This window comes from Spermophilus citellus (assembly GCF_964194105.1).
Source record: "Spermophilus citellus genome assembly, chromosome: X".
NCBI lineage: Eukaryota > Metazoa > Chordata > Mammalia > Rodentia > Sciuridae > Spermophilus > Spermophilus citellus.
The window spans coordinates 55,018,444-55,044,036 of NC_138190.1; positions in this window are offsets into that span (position 1 = coordinate 55,018,444).

Below are 25,593 nucleotides of genomic sequence, written 5' to 3' on the forward strand. Positions count from 1 at the left end.
CAACTTGGTTCCCCAAATTTCGTTCTTCTATGTTGAAGCGTTCATTTCCAGTAACAGTTTGAATTTTTAGGTTTCACTCTGTTTTCTCCTATATTGATAGATGTATTTGGAACTCTAAATCCAACACGGTTTGTGCTAGCTTCTTGAAACTTGACACAGTAATGTAGTTTCACATTCTATCTCTATGTTTTGTTTCCTCTTGATGTAGCACTAAGCAGTGACTGGCGAGGAACACTTTCATGGAAAGGGGTTGCCAAGCTTCCAAAAATTACGAAACTCCAGAAATCTCAGCAAATATGTTTTCACCCAAACTGCATGATACTTTCAGGTAATGATCAGTACACGAAGGCGACTTGGTTCCCCAAATTTCGTTCTTCTATGTTGAAGCGTTCATTTCCAGTAACAGTTTGAATTTTTAGGTTTCACTCTGTTTTCTCCTATATTGATAGATGTATTTGGAACTCTAAATCCAACACGGTTTGTGCTAGCTTCTTGAAACTTGACACAGTAAAGTAGTTTCACATTCTATCTCTATGTTTTGTTTCCTCTTGATGTAGCCCTAAGTAGTGACTGGCGAGAAACACTTTCATGGAAAGAGGTTGCCAAGCTTCCAAAAATTACGAAACTCCAGAAATCTCAGCAAATATTTTTTCACCCAAACTGCATGATACTTTCAGGTAATGATCAGTACACGAAGGCGACTTGGTTCCCCAAATTTCGTTCTTCTATGTTGAAGCGTTCATTTCCAGTAACAGTTTGAATTTTTAGGTTTCACTCTGTTTTCTCCTATATTGATAGATGTATTTGGAACTCTAAATCCAACACGGTTTGTGCTAGCTTCTTGAAACTTGACACAGTAATGTAGTTTCACATTCTATCTCTATGTTTTGTTTCCTCTTGATGTAGCCCTAAGCAGTGACTGGCGAGAAACACTTTCATGGAAAGGGGTTGCCAAGCTTCCAAAAATTACGAAACTCCAGAAATCTCAGCAAATATGTTTACACCCAAACTGCATGATACTTTCAGGTAATGATCAGTACACGAAGGCGCCTTGGTTCCCCAAATTTCGTTCTTCTATGTTGAAGCGTTCATTTCCAGTAACAGTTTGAATTTTTAGGTTTCACTCTGTTTTCTCCTATATTGATAAATGTATTTGGAACTCTAAATCCAAGACGGTTTGTGCTAGCTTCTTGAAACTTGACACAGTAAAGTAGTTTCACGTTCTATCTCTATGTTTTATTTCCTCTTGATGTAGCCCTAAGCAGTGACTGGCGAGAAACACTTTCATGGAAAGGGGTTGCCAAGCTTCCAAAAATTACGAAACTCCAGAAATCTCAGCAAATATTTTTTCACCCAAACTAGATGATACTTTCAGGTAATGATCAGTACACTAAGGCGACTTGGTTCCCCAAATTTCGTTCTTCTATGTTGAAGCGTTCATTTCCAGTAACAGTTTGAATTTTTAGGTTTCACTCTGTTTTCTCCTATATTGATAGATGTATTTGGAACTCTAAATCCAACACGGTTTGCGCTAGCTTCTTGAAACTTGACACAGTAATGTAGTTTCACATTCTATCTCTATGTTTTGTTTCCTCTTGATGTAGCCCTAAGCAGTGACTGGCGAGAAACACTTTCATGGAAAGGGGTTGCCAAGCTTCCAACAATTACGAAACTCCAGAAATCTCAGCAAATATTTTTTCACCCAAACTGGATGATACTTTCAGGTAATGATCAGTACACGAAGGCGACTTGGTTCCCCAAATTTCGTTCTTCTATGTTGAAGCGTTCATTTCCAGTAACAGTTTGAATTTTTAGGTTTCACTCTGTTTTCTCCTATATTGATAGATGTATTTGGAACTCTAAATCCAACACGGTTTGTGCTAGCTTCTTGAAACTTGACACAGTAATGTAGTTTCACATTCTATCTCTATGTTTTGTTTCCTCTTGATGTAGCCCTAAGCAGTGACTGGCGAGAAACACTTTCATGGAAAGGGGTTGCCAAGCTTCCAAAAATTACGAAACTCCAGAAATCTCAGCAAATATGTTTTCACCCAAACTGCATGATACTTTCAGGTAATGATCAGTACACGAAGGCGACTTGGTTCCCCAAATTTCGTTCTTCTATGTTGAAGCGTTCATTTCCAGTAACAGTTTGAATTTTTAGGTTTCACTCTGTTTTCTCCTATATTGATAAATGTATTTGGAACTCTAAATCCAAGACGGTTTGTGCTAGCTTCTTGAAACTTGACACAGTAAAGTAGTTTCACATTCTATCTCTATGTTTTGTTTCCTCTTGATGTAGCCCTAAGCAGTGACTGGCGAGAAACACTTTCATGGAAAGGGGTTGCCAAGCTTCCAAAAATTACGAAACTCCAGAAATCTCAGCAAATATTTTTTCACCCAAACTGCATGATACTTTCAGGTAATGATCAGTACACGAAGGCGACTTGGTTCCCCAAATTTCGTTCTTCTATGTTGAAGCGTTCATTTCCAGTAACAGTTTGAATTTTTAGGTTTCACTCTGTTTTCTCCTATATTGATAAATGTATTTGGAACTCTAAATCCAAGACGGTTTGTGCTAGCTTCTTGAAACTTGACACAGTAAAGTAGTTTCACGTTCTATCTCTACGTTTTATTTCCTCTTGATGTAGCCCTAAGCAGTGACTGGCGAGGAACACTTTCATGGAAAGGGGTTGCCAAGCTTCCAAAAATTACGAAACTCCAGAAATCTCAGCAAATATGTTTTCACCCAAACTGCATGATACTTTCAGGTAATGATCAGTACACGAAGGCGACTTGGTTCCCCAAATTTCGTTCTTCTATGTTGAAGCGTTCATTTCCAGTAACAGTTTGAATTTTTAGGTTTCACTCTGTTTTCTCCTATATTGATAGATGTATTTGGAACTCTAAATCCAACACGGTTTGTGCTAGCTTCTTGAAACTTGACACAGTAAAGTAGTTTCACATTCTATCTCTATGTTTTGTTTCCTCTTGATGTAGCCCTAAGTAGTGACTGGCGAGAAACACTTTCATGGAAAGAGGTTGCCAAGCTTCCAAAAATTACGAAACTCCAGAAATCTCAGCAAATATTTTTTCACCCAAACTGCATGATACTTTCAGGTAATGATCAGTACACGAAGGCGACTTGGTTCCCCAAATTTCGTTCTTCTATGTTGAAGCGTTCATTTCCAGTAACAGTTTGAATTTTTAGGTTTCACTCTGTTTTCTCCTATATTGATAGATGTATTTGGAACTCTAAATCCAACACGGTTTGTGCTAGCTTCTTGAAACTTGACACAGTAATGTAGTTTCACATTCTATCTCTATGTTTTGTTTCCTCTTGATGTAGCCCTAAGCAGTGACTGGCGAGAAACACTTTCATGGAAAGGGGTTGCCAAGCTTCCAAAAATTACGAAACTCCAGAAATCTCAGCAAATATGTTTTCACCCAAACTGCATGATACTTTCAGGTAATGATCAGTACACGAAGGCGCCTTGGTTCCCCAAATTTCGTTCTTCTATGTTGAAGCGTTCATTTCCAGTAACAGTTTGAATTTTTAGGTTTCACTCTGTTTTCTCCTATATTGATAAATGTATTTGGAACTCTAAATCCAAGACAGTTTGTGCTAGCTTCTTGAAACTTGACACAGTAAAGTAGTTTCACGTTCTATCTCTATGTTTTATTTCCTCTTGATGTAGCCCTAAGCAGTGACTGGCGAGAAACACTTTCATGGAAAGGGGTTGCCAAGCTTCCAAAAATTACGAATCTCCAGAAATCTCAGCAAATATTTTTTCACCCAAACTAGATGATACTTTCAGGTAATGATCAGTACACTAAGGCGACTTGGTTCCCCAAATTTCGTTCTTCTATGTTGAAGCGTTCATTTCCAGTAACAGTTTGAATTTTTAGGTTTCACTCTGTTTTCTCCTATATTGATAGATGTATTTGGAACTCTAAATCCAACACGGTTTGTGCTAGCTTCTTGAAACTTGACACAGTAATGTAGTTTCACATTCTATCTCTATGTTTTGTTTCCTCTTGATGTAGCCCTAAGCAGTGACTGGCGAGAAACACTTTCATGGAAAGGGGTTGCCAAGCTTCCAACAATTACGAAACTCCAGAAATCTCAGCAAATATTTTTTCACCCAAACTGGATGATACTTTCAGGTAATGATCAGTACACGAAGGCGACTTGGTTCCCCAAATTTCGTTCTTCTATGTTGAAGCCTTCATTTCCAGTAACAGTTTGAATTTTTAGGTTTCACTCTGTTTTCTCCTATATTGATAGATGTATTTGGAACTCTAAATCCAACACGGTTTGTGCTAGCTTCTTGAAACTTGACACAGTAATGTAGTTTCACATTCTATCTCTATGTTTTGTTTCCTCTTGATGTAGCCCTAAGCAGTGACTGGCGAGAAACACTTTCATGGAAAGGGGTTGCCAAGCTTCCAAAAATTACGAAACTCCAGAAATCTCAGCAAATATGTTTTCACCCAAACTGCATGATACTTTCAGGTAATGATCAGTACACGAAGGCGACTTGGTTCCCCAAATTTCGTTCTTCTATGTTGAAGCGTTCATTTCCAGTAACAGTTTGAATTTTTAGGTTTCACTCTGTTTTCTCCTATATTGATAGATGTATTTGGAACTCTAAATCCAACACGGTTTGTGCTAGCTTCTTGAAACTTGACACAGTAAAGTAGTTTCACATTCTATCTCTATGTTTTGTTTCCTCTTGATGTAGCCCTAAGTAGTGACTGGCGAGAAACACTTTCATGGAAAGAGGTTGCCAAGCTTCCAAAAATTACGAAACTCCAGAAATCTCAGCAAATATTTTTTCACCCAAACTGCATGATACTTTCAGGTAATGATCAGTACACGAAGGCGACTTGGTTCCCCAAATTTCGTTCTTCTATGTTGAAGCGTTCATTTCCAGTAACAGTTTGAATTTTTAGGTTTCACTCTGTTTTCTCCTATATTGATAGATGTATTTGGAACTCTAAATCCAACACGGTTTGTGCTAGCTTCTTGAAACTTGACACAGTAATGTAGTTTCACATTCTATCTCTATGTTTTGTTTCCTCTTGATGTAGCCCTAAGCAGTGACTGGCGAGAAACACTTTCATGGAAAGGGGTTGCCAAGCTTCCAAAAATTACGAAACTCCAGAAATCTCAGCAAATATGTTTTCACCCAAACTGCATGATACTTTCAGGTAATGATCAGTACACGAAGGCGCCTTGGTTCCCCAAATTTCGTTCTTCTATGTTGAAGCGTTCATTTCCAGTAACAGTTTGAATTTTTAGGTTTCACTCTGTTTTCTCCTATATTGATAAATGTATTTGGAACTCTAAATCCAAGACAGTTTGTGCTAGCTTCTTGAAACTTGACACAGTAAAGTAGTTTCACGTTCTATCTCTATGTTTTATTTCCTCTTGATGTAGCCCTAAGCAGTGACTGGCGAGAAACACTTTCATGGAAAGGGGTTGCCAAGCTTCCAAAAATTACGAATCTCCAGAAATCTCAGCAAATATTTTTTCACCCAAACTAGATGATACTTTCAGGTAATGATCAGTACACTAAGGCGACTTGGTTCCCCAAATTTCGTTCTTCTATGTTGAAGCGTTCATTTCCAGTAACAGTTTGAATTTTTAGGTTTCACTCTGTTTTCTCCTATATTGATAGATGTATTTGGAACTCTAAATCCAACACGGTTTGTGCTAGCTTCTTGAAACTTGACACAGTAATGTAGTTTCACATTCTATCTCTATGTTTTGTTTCCTCTTGATGTAGCCCTAAGCAGTGACTGGCGAGAAACACTTTCATGGAAAGGGGTTGCCAAGCTTCCAACAATTACGAAACTCCAGAAATCTCAGCAAATATTTTTTCACCCAAACTGGATGATACTTTCAGGTAATGATCAGTACACGAAGGCGACTTGGTTCCCCAAATTTCGTTCTTCTATGTTGAAGCCTTCATTTCCAGTAACAGTTTGAATTTTTAGGTTTCACTCTGTTTTCTCCTATATTGATAGATGTATTTGGAACTCTAAATCCAACACGGTTTGTGCTAGCTTCTTGAAACTTGACACAGTAATGTAGTTTCACATTCTATCTCTATGTTTTGTTTCCTCTTGATGTAGCCCTAAGCAGTGACTGGCGAGAAACACTTTCATGGAAAGGGGTTGCCAAGCTTCCAAAAATTACGAAACTCCAGAAATCTCAGCAAATATGTTTTCACCCAAACTGCATGATACTTTCAGGTAATGATCAGTACACGAAGGCGACTTGGTTCCCCAAATTTCGTTCTTCTATGTTGAAGCGTTCATTTCCAGTAACAGTTTGAATTTTTAGGTTTCACTCTGTTTTCTCCTATATTGATAAATGTATTTGGAACTCTAAATCCAAGACGGTTTGTGCTAGCTTCTTGAAACTTGACACAGTAAAGTAGTTTCACGTTCTATCTCTATGTTTTATTTCCTCTTGATGTAGCCCTAAGCAGTGACTGGCGAGAAACACTTTCATGGAAAGGGGTTGCCAAGCTTCCAAAAATTACGAATCTCCAGAAATCTCAGCAAATATTTTTTCACCCAAACTAGATGATACTTTCAGGTAATGATCAGTACACTAAGGCGACTTGGTTCCCCAAATTTCGTTCTTCTATGTTGAAGCGTTCATTTCCAGTAACAGTTTGAATTTTTAGGTTTCACTCTGTTTTCTCCTATATTGATAGATGTATTTGGAACTCTAAATCCAACACGGTTTGTGCTAGCTTCTTGAAACTTGACACAGTAATGTAGTTTCACATTCTATCTCTATGTTTTGTTTCCTCTTGATGTAGCCCTAAGCAGTGACTGGCGAGAAACACTTTCATGGAAAGGGGTTGCCAAGCTTCCAAAAATTACGAAACTCCAGAAATCTCAGCAAATATGTTTTCACCCAAACTGCATGATACTTTCAGGTAATGATCAGTACACGAAGGCGACTTGGTTCCCCAAATTTCGTTCTTCTATGTTGAAGCGTTCATTTCCAGTAACAGTTTGAATTTTTAGGTTTCACTGTTTTCTCCTATATTGATAAATGTATTTGGAACTCTAAATCCAAGACGGTTTGTGCTAGCTTCTTGAAACTTGACACAGTAAAGCAGTTTCACATTCTATCTCTATGTTTTGTTTCCTCTTGATGTAGCCCTAAGCAGTGACTGGCGAGAAACACTTTCATGGAAAGGGGTTGCCAAGCTTCCAAAAATTACGAAACTCCAGAAATCTCAGCAAATATTTTTTCACCCAAACTGCATGATACTTTCAGGTAATGATCAGTACACGAAGGCGACTTGGTTCCCCAAATTTCGTTCTTCTATGTTGAAGCGTTCATTTCCAGTAACAGTTTGAATTTTTAGGTTTCACTCTGTTTTCTCCTATATTGATAAATGTATTTGGAACTCTAAATCCAACACGGTTTGTGCTAGCTTCTTGAAACTTGACACAGTAAAGTAGTTTCACGTTCTATCTCTATGTTTTGTTTCCTCTTGATGTAGCCCTAAGCAGTGACTGGCGAGAAACACTTTCATGGAAAGGGGTTGCCAAGCTTCCAACAATTACGAAACTCCAGAAATCTCAGCAAATATTTTTTCACCCAAACTGGATGATACTTTCAGGTAATGATCAGTACACGAAGGCGACTTGGTTCCCCAAATTTCGTTCTTCTATGTTGAAGCGTTCATTTCCAGTAACAGTTTGAATTTTTAGGTTTCACTCTGTTTTCTCCTATATTGATAGATGTATTTGGAACTCTAAATCCAACACGGTTTGTGCTAGCTTCTTGAAACTTGACACAGTAATGTAGTTTCACATTCTATCTCTATGTTTTGTTTCCTCTTGATGTAGCCCTAAGCAGTGACTGGCGAGAAACACTTTCATGGAAAGGGGTTGCCAAGCTTCCAACAATTACGAAACTCCAGAAATCTCAGCAAATATTTTTTCACCCAAACTGGATGATACTTTCAGGTAATGATCAGTACACGAAGGCGACTTGGTTCCCCAAATTTCGTTCTTCTATGTTGAAGCGTTCATTTCCAGTAACAGTTTGAATTTTTAGGTTTCACTCTGTTTTCTCCTATATTGATAGATGTATTTGGAACTCTAAATCCAACACGGTTTGTGCTAGCTTCTTGAAACTTGACACAGTAATGTAGTTTCACATTCTATCTCTATGTTTTGTTTCCTCTTGATGTATCCCTAAGCAGTGACTGGCGAGGAACACTTTCATGGAAAGGGGTTGCCAAGCTTCCAAAAATTACGAAACTCCAGAAATCTCAGCAAATATGTTTTCACCCAAACTGCATGATACTTTCAGGTAATGATCAGTACACGAAGGCGACTTGGTTCCCCAAATTTCGTTCTTCTATGTTGAAGCGTTCATTTCCAGTAACAGTTTGAATTTTTAGGTTTCACTCTGTTTTCTCCTATATTGATAGATGTATTTGGAACTCTAAATCCAACACGGTTTGTGCTAGCTTCTTGAAACTTGACACAGTAAAGTAGTTTCACATTCTATCTCTATGTTTTGTTTCCTCTTGATGTAGCCCTAAGTAGTGACTGGCGAGAAACACTTTCATGGAAAGAGGTTGCCAAGCTTCCAAAAATTACGAAACTCCAGAAATCTCAGCAAATATTTTTTCACCCAAACTGCATGATACTTTCAGGTAATGATCAGTACACGAAGGCGACTTGGTTCCCCAAATTTCGTTCTTCTATGTTGAAGCGTTCATTTCCAGTAACAGTTTGAATTTTTAGGTTTCACTCTGTTTTCTCCTATATTGATAGATGTATTTGGAACTCTAAATCCAACACGGTTTGTGCTAGCTTCTTGAAACTTGACACAGTAATGTAGTTTCACATTCTATCTCTATGTTTTGTTTCCTCTTGATGTAGCCCTAAGCAGTGACTGGCGAGGAACACTTTCATGGAAAGGGGTTGCCAAGCTTCCAAAAATTACGAAACTCCAGAAATCTCAGCAAATATGTTTTCACCCAAACTGCATGATACTTTCAGGTAATGATCAGTACACGAAGGCGACTTGGTTCCCCAAATTTCGTTCTTCTATGTTGAAGCGTTCATTTCCAGTAACAGTTTGAATTTTTAGGTTTCACTCTGTTTTCTCGTATATTGATAGATGTATTTGGAACTCTAAATCCAACACGGTTTGTGCTAGCTTCTTGAAACTTGACACAGTAAAGTAGTTTCACATTCTATCTCTATGTTTTGTTTCCTCTTGATGTAGCCCTAAGTAGTGACTGGCGAGAAACACTTTCATGGAAAGAGGTTGCCAAGCTTCCAAAAATTACGAAACTCCAGAAATCTCAGCAAATATTTTTTCACCCAAACTGCATGATACTTTCAGGTAATGATCAGTACACGAAGGCGACTTGGTTCCCCAAATTTCGTTCTTCTATGTTGAAGCGTTCATTTCCAGTAACAGTTTGAATTTTTAGGTTTCACTCTGTTTTCTCCTATATTGATAGATGTATTTGGAACTCTAAATCCAACACGGTTTGTGCTAGCTTCTTGAAACTTGACACAGTAATGTAGTTTCACATTCTATCTCTATGTTTTGTTTCCTCTTGATGTAGCCCTAAGCAGTGACTGGCGAGAAACACTTTCATGGAAAGGGGTTGCCAAGCTTCCAAAAATTACGAAACTCCAGAAATCTCAGCAAATATGTTTTCACCCAAACTGCATGATACTTTCAGGTAATGATCAGAACACGAAGGCGCCTTGGTTCCCCAAATTTCGTTCTTCTATGTTGAAGCGTTCATTTCCAGTAACAGTTTGAATTTTTAGGTTTCACTCTGTTTTCTCCTATATTGATAAATGTATTTGGAACTCTAAATCCAAGACAGTTTGTGCTAGCTTCTTGAAACTTGACACAGTAAAGTAGTTTCACGTTCTATCTCTATGTTTTATTTCCTCTTGATGTAGCCCTAAGCAGTGACTGGCGAGAAACACTTTCATGGAAAGGGGTTGCCAAGCTTCCAAAAATTACGAATCTCCAGAAATCTCAGCAAATATTTTTTCACCCAAACTAGATGATACTTTCAGGTAATGATCAGTACACTAAGGCGACTTGGTTCCCCAAATTTCGTTCTTCTATGTTGAAGCGTTCATTTCCAGTAACAGTTTGAATTTTTAGGTTTCACTCTGTTTTCTCCTATATTGATAGATGTATTTGGAACTCTAAATCCAACACGGTTTGTGCTAGCTTCTTGAAACTTGACACAGTAATGTAGTTTCACATTCTATCTCTATGTTTTGTTTCCTCTTGATGTAGCCCTAAGCAGTGACTGGCGAGAAACACTTTCATGGAAAGGGGTTGCCAAGCTTCCAAAAATTACGAAACTCCAGAAATCTCAGCAAATATGTTTTCACCCAAACTGCATGATACTTTCAGGTAATGATCAGTACACGAAGGCGACTTGGTTCCCCAAATTTCGTTCTTCTATGTTGAAGCGTTCATTTCCAGTAACAGTTTGAATTTTTAGGTTTCACTCTGTTTTCTCCTATATTGATAAATGTATTTGGAACTCTAAATCCAAGACGGTTTGTGCTAGCTTCTTGAAACTTGACACAGTAAAGCAGTTTCACATTCTATCTCTATGTTTTGTTTCCTCTTGATGTAGCCCTAAGCAGTGACTGGCGAGAAACACTTTCATGGAAAGGGGTTGCCAAGCTTCCAAAAATTACGAAACTCCAGAAATCTCAGCAAATATTTTTTCACCCAAACTGCATGATACTTTCAGGTAATGATCAGTACACGAAGGCGACTTGGTTCCCCAAATTTCGTTCTTCTATGTTGAAGCGTTCATTTCCAGTAACAGTTTGAATTTTTAGGTTTCACTCTGTTTTCTCCTATATTGATAAATGTATTTGGAACTCTAAATCCAAGACGGTTTGTGCTAGCTTCTTGAAACTTGACACAGTAAAGTAGTTTCACGTTCTATCTCTATGTTTTGTTTCCTCTTGATGTAGCCCTAAGCAGTGACTGGCGAGAAACACTTTCATGGAAAGGGGTTGCCAAGCTTCCAAAAATTACGAATCTCCAGAAATCTCAGCAAATATTTTTTCACCCAAACTAGATGATACTTTCAGGTAATGATCAGTACACTAAGGCGACTTGGTTCCCCAAATTTCGTTCTTCTATGTTGAAGCGTTCATTTCCAGTAACAGTTTGAATTTTTAGGTTTCACTCTGTTTTCTCCTATATTGATAGATGTATTTGGAACTCTAAATCCAACACGGTTTGTGCTAGCTTCTTGAAACTTGACACAGTAAAGTAGTTTCACAGTCTATCTCTTATGTTTTGTTTCCTCTTGATGTAGCCCTAAGCAGTGACTGGCGAGAAACACTTTCATGGAAAGGGGTTGCCAAGCTTCCAAAAATTACGAAACTCCAGAAATCTCAGCAAATATTTTTTCACCCAAACTAGATGATACTTTCAGGTAATGATCAGTACACGAAGGCGACTTGGTTCCCCAAATTTCGTTCTTCTATGTTGAAGCGTTCATTTCCAGTAACAGTTTGAATTTTTAGGTTTCACTCTGTTTTCTCCTATATTGATAAATGTATTTGGAACTCTAAATCCAAGACGGTTTGTGCTAGCTTCTTGAAACTTGACACAGTAAAGTAGTTTCACGTTCTATCTCTACGTTTTATTTCCTCTTGATGTAGCCCTAAGCAGTGACTGGCGAGAAACACTTTCATGGAAAGGGTTTGCCAAGCTTCCAAAAATTACGAAACTCCAGAAATCTCAGCAAATATGTTTTCACCCAAACTGCATGATACTTTCAGGTAATGATCAGTACACGAAGGCGCCTTGGTTCCCCAAATTTCGTTCTTCTATGTTGAAGCGTTCATTTCCAGTAACAGTTTGAATTTTTAGGTTTCACTCTGTTTTCTCCTATATTGATAAATGTATTTGGAACTCTAAATCCAAGACAGTTTGTGCTAGCTTCTTGAAACTTGACACAGTAAAGTAGTTTCACGTTCTATCTCTATGTTTTATTTCCTCTTGATGTAGCCCTAAGCAGTGACTGGCGAGAAACACTTTCATGGAAAGGGGTTGCCAAGCTTCCAAAAATTACGAAACTCCAGAAATCTCAGCAAATATTTTTTCACCCAAACTGCATGATACTTTCAGGTAATGATCAGTACACGAAGGCGACTTGGTTCCCCAAATTTCGTTCTTCTATGTTGAAGCGTTCATTTCCAGTAACAGTTTGAATTTTTAGGTTTCACTCTGTTTTCTCCTATATTGATAGATGTATTTGGAACTCTAAATCCAACACGGTTTGTGCTAGCTTCTTGAAACTTGACACAGTAATGTAGTTTCACATTCTATCTCTATGTTTTGTTTCCTCTTGATGTAGCCCTAAGCAGTGACTGGCGAGAAACACTTTCATGGAAAGGGGTTGCCAAGCTTCCAAAAATTACGAAACTCCAGAAATCTCAGCAAATATGTTTTCACCCAAACTGCATGATACTTTCAGGTAATGATCAGTACACGAAGGCGCCTTGGTTCCCCAAATTTCGTTCTTCTATGTTGAAGCGTTCATTTCCAGTAACAGTTTGAATTTTTAGGTTTCACTCTGTTTTCTCCTATATTGATAAATGTATTTGGAACTCTAAATCCAAGACAGTTTGTGCTAGCTTCTTGAAACTTGACACAGTAAAGTAGTTTCACGTTCTATCTCTATGTTTTATTTCCTCTTGATGTAGCCCTAAGCAGTGACTGGCGAGAAACACTTTCATGGAAAGGGGTTGCCAAGCTTCCAAAAATTACGAATCTCCAGAAATCTCAGCAAATATTTTTTCACCCAAACTAGATGATACTTTCAGGTAATGATCAGTACACTAAGGCGACTTGGTTCCCCAAATTTCGTTCTTCTATGTTGAAGCGTTCATTTCCAGTAACAGTTTGAATTTTTAGGTTTCACTCTGTTTTCTCCTATATTGATAGATGTATTTGGAACTCTAAATCCAACACGGTTTGCGCTAGCTTCTTGAAACTTGACACAGTAATGTAGTTTCACATTCTATCTCTATGTTTTGTTTCCTCTTGATGTAGCCCTAAGCAGTGACTGGCGAGAAACACTTTCATGGAAAGGGGTTGCCAAGCTTCCAACAATTACGAAACTCCAGAAATCTCAGCAAATATTTTTTCACCCAAACTGGATGATACTTTCAGGTAATGATCAGTACACGAAGGCGACTTGGTTCCCCAAATTTCGTTCTTCTATGTTGAAGCGTTCATTTCCAGTAACAGTTTGAATTTTTAGGTTTCACTCTGTTTTCTCCTATATTGATAGATGTATTTGGAACTCTAAATCCAACACGGTTTGTGCTAGCTTCTTGAAACTTGACACAGTAATGTAGTTTCACATTCTATCTCTATGTTTTGTTTCCTCTTGATGTAGCCCTAAGCAGTGACTGGCGAGAAACACTTTCATGGAAAGGGGTTGCCAAGCTTCCAAAAATTACGAAACTCCAGAAATCTCAGCAAATATGTTTTCACCCAAACTGCATGATACTTTCAGGTAATGATCAGTACACGAAGGCGACTTGGTTCCCCAAATTTCGTTCTTCTATGTTGAAGCGTTCATTTCCAGTAACAGTTTGAATTTTTAGGTTTCACTCTGTTTTCTCCTATATTGATAAATGTATTTGGAACTCTAAATCCAAGACGGTTTGTGCTAGCTTCTTGAAACTTGACACAGTAAAGTAGTTTCACATTCTATCTCTATGTTTTGTTTCCTCTTGATGTAGCCCTAAGCAGTGACTGGCGAGAAACACTTTCATGGAAAGGGGTTGCCAAGCTTCCAAAAATTACGAAACTCCAGAAATCTCAGCAAATATTTTTTCACCCAAACTGCATGATCCTTTCAGGTAATGATCACTACACGAAGGCGACTTGGTTCCCCAAATTTCGTTCTTCTATGTTGAAGCGTTCATTTCCAGTAACAGTTTGAATTTTTAGGTTTCACTCTGTTTTCTCCTATATTGATAAATGTATTTGGAACTCTAAATCCAAGACGGTTTGTGCTAGCTTCTTGAAACTTGACACAGTAAAGTAGTTTCACGTTCTATCTCTACGTTTTATTTCCTCTTGATGTAGCCCTAAGCAGTGACTGGCGAGAAACACTTTCATGGAAAGGGGTTGCCAAGCTTCCAAAAATTACGAATCTCCAGAAATCTCAGCAAATATTTTTTCGACCAAACTAGATGATACTTTCAGGTAATGATCAGTACACTAAGGCGACTTGGTTCCCCAAATTTCGTTCTTCTATGTTGAAGCGTTCATTTCCAGTAACAGTTTGAATTTTTAGGTTTCACTCTGTTTTCTCCTATATTGATAGATGTATTTGGAACTCTAAATCCAACACGGTTTGTGCTAGCTTCTTGAAACTTGACACAGTAATGTAGTTTCACATTCTATCTCTATGTTTTGTTTCCTCTTGATGTAGCCCTAAGCAGTGACTGGCGAGAAACACTTTCATGGAAAGGGGTTGCCAAGCTTCCAACAATTACGAAACTCCAGAAATCTCAGCAAATATTTTTTCACCCAAACTGGATGATACTTTCAGGTAATGATCAGTACACGAAGGCGACTTGGTTCCCCAAATTTCGTTCTTCTATGTTGAAGCGTTCATTTCCAGTAACAGTTTGAATTTTTAGGTTTCACTCTGTTTTCTCCTATATTGATAGATGTATTTGGAACTCTAAATCCAACACGGTTTGTGCTAGCTTCTTGAAACTTGACACAGTAATGTAGTTTCACATTCTATCTCTATGTTTTGTTTCCTCTTGATGTAGCCCTAAGCAGTGACTGGCGAGGAACACTTTCATGGAAAGGGGTTGCCAAGCTTCCAAAAATTACGAAACTCCAGAAATCTCAGCAAATATGTTTTCACCCAAACTGCATGATACTTTCAGGTAATGATCAGTACACGAAGGCGACTTGGTTCCCCAAATTTCGTTCTTCTATGTTGAAGCGTTCATTTCCAGTAACAGTTTGAATTTTTAGGTTTCACTCTGTTTTCTCCTATATTGATAGATGTATTTGGAACTCTAAATCCAACACGGTTTGTGCTAGCTTCTTGAAACTTGACACAGTAAAGTAGTTTCACATTCTATCTCTATGTTTTGTTTCCTCTTGATGTAGCCCTAAGTAGTGACTGGCGAGAAACACTTTCATGGAAAGAGGTTGCCAAGCTTCCAAAAATTACGAAACTCCAGAAATCTCAGCAAATATTTTTTCACCCAAACTGCATGATACTTTCAGGTAATGATCAGTACACGAAGGCGACTTGGTTCCCCAAATTTCGTTCTTCTATGTTGAAGCGTTCATTTCCAGTAACAGTTTGAATTTTTAGGTTTCACTCTGTTTTCTCCTATATTGATAGATGTATTTGGAACTCTAAATCCAACACGGTTTGTGCTAGCTTCTTGAAACTTGACACAGTAATGTAGTTTCACATTCTATCTCTATGTTTTGTTTCCTCTTGATGTAGCCCTAAGCAGTGACTGGCGAGAAACACTTTCATGGAAAGGGGTTGCCAAGCTTCCAAAAATTACGAAACTCCAGAAATCTCAGCAAATATGTTTTCACCCAAACTGCATGATACTTTCAGGTAATGATCAGTACACGAAGGCGCCTTGGTTCCCCAAATTTCGTTCTTCTATGTTGAAGCGTTCATTTCCAGTAATAGTTTGAATTTTTAGGTTTCACTCTGTTTTCTCCTATATTGATAAATGTATTTGGAACTCTAAATCCAAGACAGTTTGTGCTAGCTTCTTGAAACTTGACACAGTAAAGTAGTTTCACGTTCTATCTCTATGTTTTATTTCCTCTTGATGTAGCCCTAAGCAGTGACTGGCGAGAAACACTTTCATGGAAAGGGGTTGCCAAGCTTCCAAAAATTACGAATCTCCAGAAATCTCAGCAAATATTTTTTCACCCAAACTAGATGATACTTTCAGGTAATGATCAGTACACTAAGGCGACTTGGTTCCCCAAATTTCGTTCTTCTATGTTGAAGCGTTCATTTCCAGTAACAGTTTGAATTTTTAGGTTTCACTCTGTTTTCTCCTATATTGATAGATGTATTTGGAACTCTAAATCCAACACGGTTTGCGCTAGCTTCTTGAAACTTGACACAGTAATGTAGTTTCACATTCTATCTCTATGTTTTGTTTCCTCTTGATGTAGCCCTAAGCAGTGACTGGCGAGAAACACTTTCATGGAAAGGGGTTGCCAAGCTTCCAACAATTACGAAACTCCAGAAATCTCAGCAAATATTTTTTCACCCAAACTGGATGATACTTTCAGGTAATGATCAGTACACGAAGGCGACTTGGTTCCCCAAATTTCGTTCTTCTATGTTGAAGCCTTCATTTCCAGTAACAGTTTGAATTTTTAGGTTTCACTCTGTTTTCTCCTATATTGATAGATGTATTTGGAACTCTAAATCCAACACGGTTTGTGCTAGCTTCTTGAAACTTGACACAGTAATGTAGTTTCACATTCTATCTCTATGTTTTGTTTCCTCTTGATGTAGCCCTAAGCAGTGACTGGCGAGAAACACTTTCATGGAAAGGGGTTGCCAAGCTTCCAAAAATTACGAAACTCCAGAAATCTCAGCAAATATGTTTTCACCCAAACTGCATGATACTTTCAGGTAATGATCAGTACACGAAGGCGACTTGGTTCCCCAAATTTCGTTCTTCTATGTTGAAGCGTTCATTTCCAGTAACAGTTTGAATTTTTAGATTTCACTCTGTTTTCTCCTATATTGATAAATGTATTTGGAACTCTAAATCCAAGACGGTTTGTGCTAGCTTCTTGAAACTTGACACAGTAAAGTAGTTTCACATTCTATCTCTATGTTTTGTTTCCTCTTGATGTAGCCCTAAGCAGTGACTGGCGAGAAACACTTTCATGGAAAGGGGTTGCCAAGCTTCCAAAAATTACGAAACTCCAGAAATCTCAGCAAATATTTTTTCACCCAAACTGCATGATACTTTCAGGTAATGATCAGTACACGAAGGCGACTTGGTTCCCCAAATTTCGTTCTTCTATGTTGAAGCGTTCATTTCCAGTAACAGTTTGAATTTTTAGGTTTCACTCTGTTTTCTCCTATATTGATAAATGTATTTGGAACTCTAAATCCAAGACGGTTTGTGCTAGCTTCTTGAAACTTGACACAGTAAAGTAGTTTCACGTTCTATCTCTATGTTTTGTTTCCTCTTGATGTAGCCCTAAGCAGTGACTGGCGAGAAACACTTTCATGGAAAGGGGTTGCCAAGCTTCCAAAAATTACGAATCTCCAGAAATCTCAGCAAATATTTTTTCACCCAAACTAGATGATACTTTCAGGTAATGATCAGTACACTAAGGCGACTTGGTTCCCCAAATTTCGTTCTTCTATGTTGAAGCGTTCATTTCCAGTAACAGTTTGAATTTTTAGGTTTCACTCTGTTTTCTCCTATATTGATAGATGTATTTGGAACTCTAAATCCAACACGGTTTGTGCTAGCTTCTTGAAACTTGACACAGTAAAGTAGTTTCACAGTCTATCTCTATGTTTTGTTTCCTCTTGATGTAGCCCTAAGCAGTGACTGGCGAGAAACACTTTCATGGAAAGGGGTTGCCAAGCTTCCAAAAATTACGAAACTCCAGAAATCTCAGCAAATATTTTTTCACCCAAACTGCATGATACTTTCAGGTAATGATCAGTACACGAAGGCGACTTGGTTCCCCAAATTTCGTTCTTCTATGTTGAAGCGTTCATTTCCAGTAACAGTTTGAATTTTTAGGTTTCACTCTGTTTTCTCCTATATTGATAAATGTATTTGGAACTCTAAATCCAAGACGGTTTGTGCTAGCTTCTTGAAACTTGACACAGTAAAGTAGTTTCACGTTCTATCTCTATGTTTTATTTCCTCTTGATGTAGCCCTAAGCAGTGACTGGCGAGAAACACTTTCATGGAAAGGGGTTGCCAAGCTTCCAAAAATTACGAATCTCCAGAAATCTCAGCAAATATTTTTTCGACCAAACTAGATGATACTTTCAGGTAATGATCAGTACACTAAGGCGACTTGGTTCCCCAAATTTCGTTCTTCTATGTTGAAGCGTTCATTTCCAGTAACAGTTTGAATTTTTAGGTTTCACTCTGTTTTCTCCTATATTGATAGATGTATTTGGAACTCTAAATCCAACACGGTTTGTGCTAGCTTCTTGAAACTTGACACAGTAATGTAGTTGCACATTCTATCTCTATGTTTTGTTTCCTCTTGATGTAGCCCTAAGCAGTGACTGGCGAGAAACACTTTCATGGAAAGGGGTTGCCAAGCTTCCAACAATTACGAAACTCCAGAAATCTCAGCAAATATTTTTTCACCCAAACTGGATGATACTTTCAGGTAATGATCAGTACACGAAGGCGACTTGGTTCCCCAAATTTCGTTCTTCTATGTTGAAGCGTTCATTTCCAGTAACAGTTTGAATTTTTAGGTTTCACTCTGTTTTCTCCTATATTGATAGATGTATTTGGAACTCTAAATCCAACACGGTTTGTGCTAGCTTCTTGAAACTTGACACAGTAAAGTAGTTTCACATTCTATCTCTATGTTTTGTTTCCACTTGATGTAGCCCTAAGCAGTGACTGGCGAGAAACACTTTCATGGAAAGAGGTTGCCAAGCTTCCAAAAATTACGAAACTCCAGAAATCTCAGCAAATATTTTTTCACCCAAACTGCATGATACTTTCAGGTAATGATCAGTACACGAAGGCGACTTGGTTCCCCAAATTTCGTTCTTCTATGTTGAAGCGTTCATTTCCAGTAACAGTTTGAATTTTTAGGTTTCACTCTGTTTTCTCCTATATTGATAGATGTATTTGGAACTCTAAATCCAACACGGTTTGTGCTAGCTTCTTGAAACTTGACACAGTAAAGTAGTTTCACATTCTATCTCTATGTTTTGTTTCCTCTTGATGTAGCCCTAAGCAGTGACTGGCGAGAAACACTTTCATGGAAAGGGGTTGCCAAGCTTCCAAAAATTACAAAACTCCAGAAATCTCAGCAAATATTTTTTCGACCAAACTAGATGATACTTTCAGGTAATGATCAGTACACTAAGGCGACTTGGTTCCCCAAATTTCGTTCTTCTATGTTGAAGCGTTCATTTCCAGTAACAGTTTGAATTTTTAGGTTTCACTCTGTTTTCTCCTATATTGATAGATGTATTTGGAACTCTAAATCCAACACGGTTTGTGCTAGCTTCTTGAAACTTGACACAGTAATGTAGTTGCACATTCTATCTCTATGTTTTGTTTCCTCTTGATGTAGCCCTAAGCAGTGACTGGCGAGAAACACTTTCATGGAAAGGGGTTGCCAAGCTTCCAAAAATTACAAAACTCCAGAAATCTCAGCAAATATTTTTTCACCCAAACTGCATGATACTTTCAGGTAATGATCAGTACACGAAGGCGACTTGGTTCCCCAAATTTCGTTCTTCTATGTTGAAGCGTTCATTTCCAGTAACAGTTTGAATTTTTAGGTTTCACTCTGTTTTCTCCTATATTGATAGATGTATTTGGAACTCTAAATCCAACACGGTTTGTGCTAGCTTCTTGAAACTTGACACAGTAAAGTAGTTTCACGTTCTATCTCTATGTTTTGTTTCCTCTTGATGTAGCCCTAAGCAGTGACTGGCGAGAAACACTTTCATGGAAAGAGGTTGCCAAGCTTCCAAAAATTACGAAACTCCAGAAATCTCAGCAAATATTTTTTCACCCAAACTGCATGATACTTTCAGGTAATGATCAGTACACGAAGGCGACTTGGTTCCCCAAATTTCGTTCTTCTATGTTGAAGCGTTCATTTCCAGTAACAGTTTGAATTTTTAGGTTTCACTCTGTTTTCTCCTATATTGATAGATGTATTTGGAACTCTAAATCCAACACGGTTTGTGCTAGCTTCTTGAAACTTGACACAGTAAAGTAGTTTCACATTCTATCTCTATGTTTTGTTTCCTCTTGATGTAGCCCTAAGCAGTGACTGGCGAGAAACACTTTCATGGAAAGGGGTTGCCAAGCTTCCAAAAATTACAAAACTCCAGAAATCTCAGCAAATATTTTTTCACCCAAACTGCATGATACTTTCAGGTAATGATCAGTACACGAAGGCGACTTGGTTCCCCAAATTTCGTTCTTCTATGTTGAAGCGTTCATTTCCATTAACAGTTTGAATTTTTAGGTTTCACTCTGTTTTCTCCTATATTGATAAATGTATTTGGAACTCTAAATCCAAGACGGTTTGTGCTAGCTTCTTGAAACTTGACACAGTAAAGCAGTTTCACGTTCTATCTCTATGTTTTATTTCCTCTTGATGTAGCCCTAAGCAGTGACTGGCGAGAAACACTTTCATGGAAAGGGGTTGCCAAGCTTCCAAAAATTACGAATCTCCAGAAATCTCAGCAAATATTTTTTCGACCAAACTAGATGATACTTTCAGGTAATGATCAGTACACTAAGGCGACTTGGTTCCCCAAATTTCGTTCTTCTATGTTGAAGCGTTCATTTCCAGTAACAGTTTGAATTTTTAGGTTTCACTCTGTTTTCTCCTATATTGATAGATGTATTTGGAACTCTAAATCCAACACGGTTTGTGCTAGCTTCTTGAAACTTGACACAGTAAAGTAGTTTCACATTCTATCTCTATGTTTTGTTTCCTCTTGATGTAGCCCTAAGCAGTGACTGGCGAGAAACACTTTCATGGAAAGAGGTTGCCAAGCTTCCAAAAATTACGAAACTCCAGAAATCTCAGCAAATATTTTTTCACCCAAACTGCATGATACTTTCAGGTAATGATCAGTACACGAAGGCGACTTGGTTCCCCAAATTTCGTTCTTCTATGTTGAAGCGTTCATTTCCAGTAACAGTTTGAATTTTTAGGTTTCACTCTGTTTTCTCCTATATTGATAAATGTATTTGGAACTCTAAATCCAAGACGGTTTGTGCTAGCTTCTTGAAACTTGACACAGTAAAGTAGTTTCACGTTCTATCTCTATGTTTTGTTTCCTCTTGATGTAGCCCTAAGCAGTGACTGGCGAGAAACACTTTCATGGAAAGGGGTTGCCAAGCTTCCAAAAATTACGAATCTCCAGAAATCTCAGCAAATATTTTTTCACCCAAACTAGATGATACTTTCAGGTAATGATCAGTACACGAAGGCGACTTGTTTCCCCAAATTTCGTTCTTCTGTGTTGAAGCGTTCATTTCCAGTAACAGTTTGAATTTTTAGGTTTCATTCTGTTTTCTCCTATATTGATAGATGTATTTGGAACTCTAAATCCAACACGGTTTGTGCTAGCTTCTTGAAACTTGACGCAGTAATGTAGTTTCTCATTCTATCTCTATGTTTTGTTTCCTCTTGATGTAGCCCTAAGCAGTGACTGGCGAGAAACACTTTCATGGAAAGGGGTTGCCAAGCTTCCAAAAATTACGAAACTCCAGAAATCTCAGCAAATATTTTTTCACCCAAACTGCATGATACTTTCAGGTAATGATCAGTACACGAAGGCGACTTGGTTCCCCAAATTTCGTTCTTCTATGTTGAAGCGTTCATTTCCAGTAACAGTTTGAATTTTTAGGTTTCACTCTGTTCTCTCCTATATTGATAAATGTATTTGGAACTCTAAATCCACCACGGCTTGTGCTAGCTTCTTGAACCTTGACACAGTAAAGTAGTTTCACGTTCTATCTCTATGTTTTATTTCCTCTTGATGTAGCCCTGAGCAGTGACTGGCGAGAAACACTTTCATGGAAAGGGGTTGCCAAGCTTCCAAAAATTACGAATCTCCAGAAATCTCAGCAAATATTTTTTCACCCAAACTAGATGATACTTTCAGGTAATGATCAGTACACTAAGGCGACTTGGTTCCCCAAATTTCGTTCTTCTATGTTGAAGCGTTCATTTCCAGTAACAGTTTGAATTTTTAGGTTTCACTCTGTTTTCTCCTATATTGATAGATGTATTTGGAACTCTAAATCCAACATGGTTTGTGCTAGCTTCTTGAAACTTGACACAGTAATGTAGTTGCACATTCTATCTCTATGTTTTGTTTCCTCTTGATGTAGCCCTAAGCAGTGACTGGCGAGAAACACTTTCATGGAAAGGGGTTGCCAAGCTTCCAACAATTACGAAACTCCAGAAATCTCAGCAAATATTTTTTCACCCAAACTGGATGATACTTTCAGGTAATGATCAGTACACGAAGGCGACTTGGTTCCCCAAATTTCGTTCTTCTATGTTGAAGCGTTCATTTCCAGTAACAGTTTGAATTTTTAGGTTTCACTCTGTTTTCTCCTATATTAATAGATGTATTTGGAACTCTAAATCCAACACGGTTTGTGCTAGCTTCTTGAAACTTGACACAGTAAAGTAGTTTCACATTCTATCTCTATGTTTTGTTTCCTCTTGATGTAGCCCTAAGCAGTGACTGGCGAGAAACACTTTCATGGAAAGAGGTTGCCAAGCTTCCAAAAATTATGAAACTCCAGAAATCTCAGCAAATATTTTTCCACCCAAACTGCATGATACTTTCAGGTAATGATCAGTACACGAAGGCGACTTGGTTCCCCAAATTTCGTTCTTCTATGTTGAAGCGTTCATTTCCAGTAACAGTTTGAATTTTTAGGTTTCACTCTGATTTCTCCTATATTGATAGATGTATTTGGAACTCTAAATCCAACACGGTTTGTGCTAGCTTCTTGAAACTTGACACAGTAAAGTAGTTTCACATTCTATCTCTATGTTTTGTTTCCTCTTGAGTAGCCCTAAGTAGTGACTGGCGAGAAACACTTTCATGGAAAGAGGTTGCCAAGCTTCCAAAAATTACGAAACTCCAGAAATCTCAGCAAATATTTTTTCACCCAAACTGCATGATACTTTCAGGTAATGATCAGTACACGAAGGCGACTTGGTTCCCCAAATTTCGTTCTTCTATGTTGAAGCGTTCATTTCCAGTAACAGTTTGAATTTTTAGGTTTCACTCTGTTTTCTCCTATATTGATAGATGTATTTGGAACTCTAAATCCAACACGGTTTGTGCTAGCTTCTTGAAACTTGACACAGTAATGTAGTTTCACATTCTATCTCTATGTTTTGTTTCCTCTTGATGTAGCCCTAAGCAGTGACTGGCGAGAAACACTTTCATGGAAAGGGGTTGCCAAGCTTCCAAAAATTACGAAACTCCAGAAATCTCAGCAAATATGTTTTCACCCAAACTGCATGATACTTTCAGGTAATGATCAGTACACGAAGGCGCCTTGGTTCCCCAAATTTCGTTCTTCTATGTTGAAGCGTTCATTTCCAGTAACAGTTTGAATTTTTAGGTTTCACTCTGTTTTCTCCTATATTGATAAATGTATTTGGAACTCTAAATCCAAGACAGTTTGTGCTAGCTTCTTGAAACTTGACACAGTAAAGTAGTTTCACGTTCTATCTCTATGTTTTATTTCCTCTTGATGTAGCCCTAAGCAGTGACTGGCGAGAAACACTTTCATGGAAAGGGGTTGCCAAGCTTCCAAAAATTACGAATCTCCAGAAATCTCAGCAAATATTTTTTCACCCAAACTAGATGATACTTTCAGGTAATGATCAGTACACTAAGGCGACTTGGTTCCCCAAATTTCGTTCTTCTATGTTGAAGCGTTCATTTCCAGTAACAGTTTGAATTTTTAGGTTTCACTCTGTTTTCTCCTATATTGATAGATGTATTTGGAACTCTAAATCCAACACGGTTTGCGCTAGCTTCTTGAAACTTGACACAGTAATGTAGTTTCACATTCTATCTCTATGTTTTGTTTCCTCTTGATGTAGCCCTAAGCAGTGACTGGCGAGAAACACTTTCATGGAAAGGGGTTGCCAAGCTTCCAACAATTACGAAACTCCAGAAATCTCAGCAAATATTTTTTCACCCAAACTGGATGATACTTTCAGGTAATGATCAGTACACGAAGGCGACTTGGTTCCCCAAATTTCGTTCTTCTATGTTGAAGCGTTCATTTCCAGTAACAGTTTGAATTTTTAGGTTTCACTCTGTTTTCTCCTATATTGATAAATGTATTTGGAACTCTAAATCCAACACGGTTTGTGCTAGCTTCTTGAAACTTGACACAGTAATGTAGTTTCACATTCTATCTCTATGTTTTGTTTCCTCTTGATGAAGCCCTAAGCAGTGACTGGCGAGAAACACTTTCATGGAAAGGGGTTGCCAAGCTTCCAAAAATTACGAAACTCCAGAAATCTCAGCAAATATGTTTTCACCCAAACTGCATGATACTTTCAGGTAATGATCAGTACACGAAGGCGACTTGGTTCCCCAAATTTCGTTCTTCTATGTTGAAGCGTTCATTTCCAGTAACAGTTTGAATTTTTAGGTTTCACTCTGTTTTCTCCTATATTGATAAATGTATTTGGAACTCTAAATCCAAGACGGTTTGTGCTAGCTTCTTGAAACTTGACACAGTAAAGTAGTTTCACATTCTATCTCTATGTTTTGTTTCCTCTTGATGTAGCCCTAAGCAGTGACTGGCGAGAAACAGTTTCATGGAAAGGGGTTGCCAAGCTTCCAAAAATTACGAAACTCCAGAAATCTCAGCAAATATTTTTTCACCCAAACTGCATGATACTTTCAGGTAATGATCAGTACACGAAGGCGACTTGGTTCCCCAAATTTCGTTCTTCTATGTTGAAGCGTTCATTTCCAGTAACAGTTTGAATTTTTAGGTTTCACTCTGTTTTCTCCTATATTGATAAATGTATTTGGAACTCTAAATCCAAGACGGTTTGTGCTAGCTTCTTGAAACTTGACACAGTAAAGTAGTTTCACGTTCTATCTCTATGTTTTGTTTCCTCTTGATGTAGCCCTAAGCAGTGACTGGCGAGAAACACTTTCATGGAAAGGGGTTGCCAAGCTTCCAAAAATTACGAATCTCCAGAAATCTCAGCAAATATTTTTTCACCCAAACTAGATGATACTTTCAGGTAATGATCAGTACACTAAGGCGACTTGGTTCCCCAAATTTCGTTCTTCTATGTTGAAGCGTTCATTTCCAGTAACAGTTTGAATTTTTAGGTTTCACTCTGTTTTCTCCTATATTGATAGATGTATTTGGAACTCTAAATCCAACACGGTTTGTGCTAGCTTCTTGAAACTTGACACAGTAAAGTAGTTTCACAGTCTATCTCTATGTTTTGTTTCCTCTTGATGTAGCCCTAAGCAGTGACTGGCGAGAAACACTTTCATGGAAAGGGGTTGCCAAGCTTCCAAAAATTACGAAACTCCAGAAATCTCAGCAAATATTTTTTCACCCAAACTGCATGATACTTTCAGGTAATGATCAGTACACGAAGGCGACTTGGTTCCCCAAATTTCGTTCTTCTATGTTGAAGCGTTCATTTCCAGTAACAGTTTGAATTTTTAGGTTTCACTCTGTTTTCTCCTATATTGATAAATGTATTTGGAACTCTAA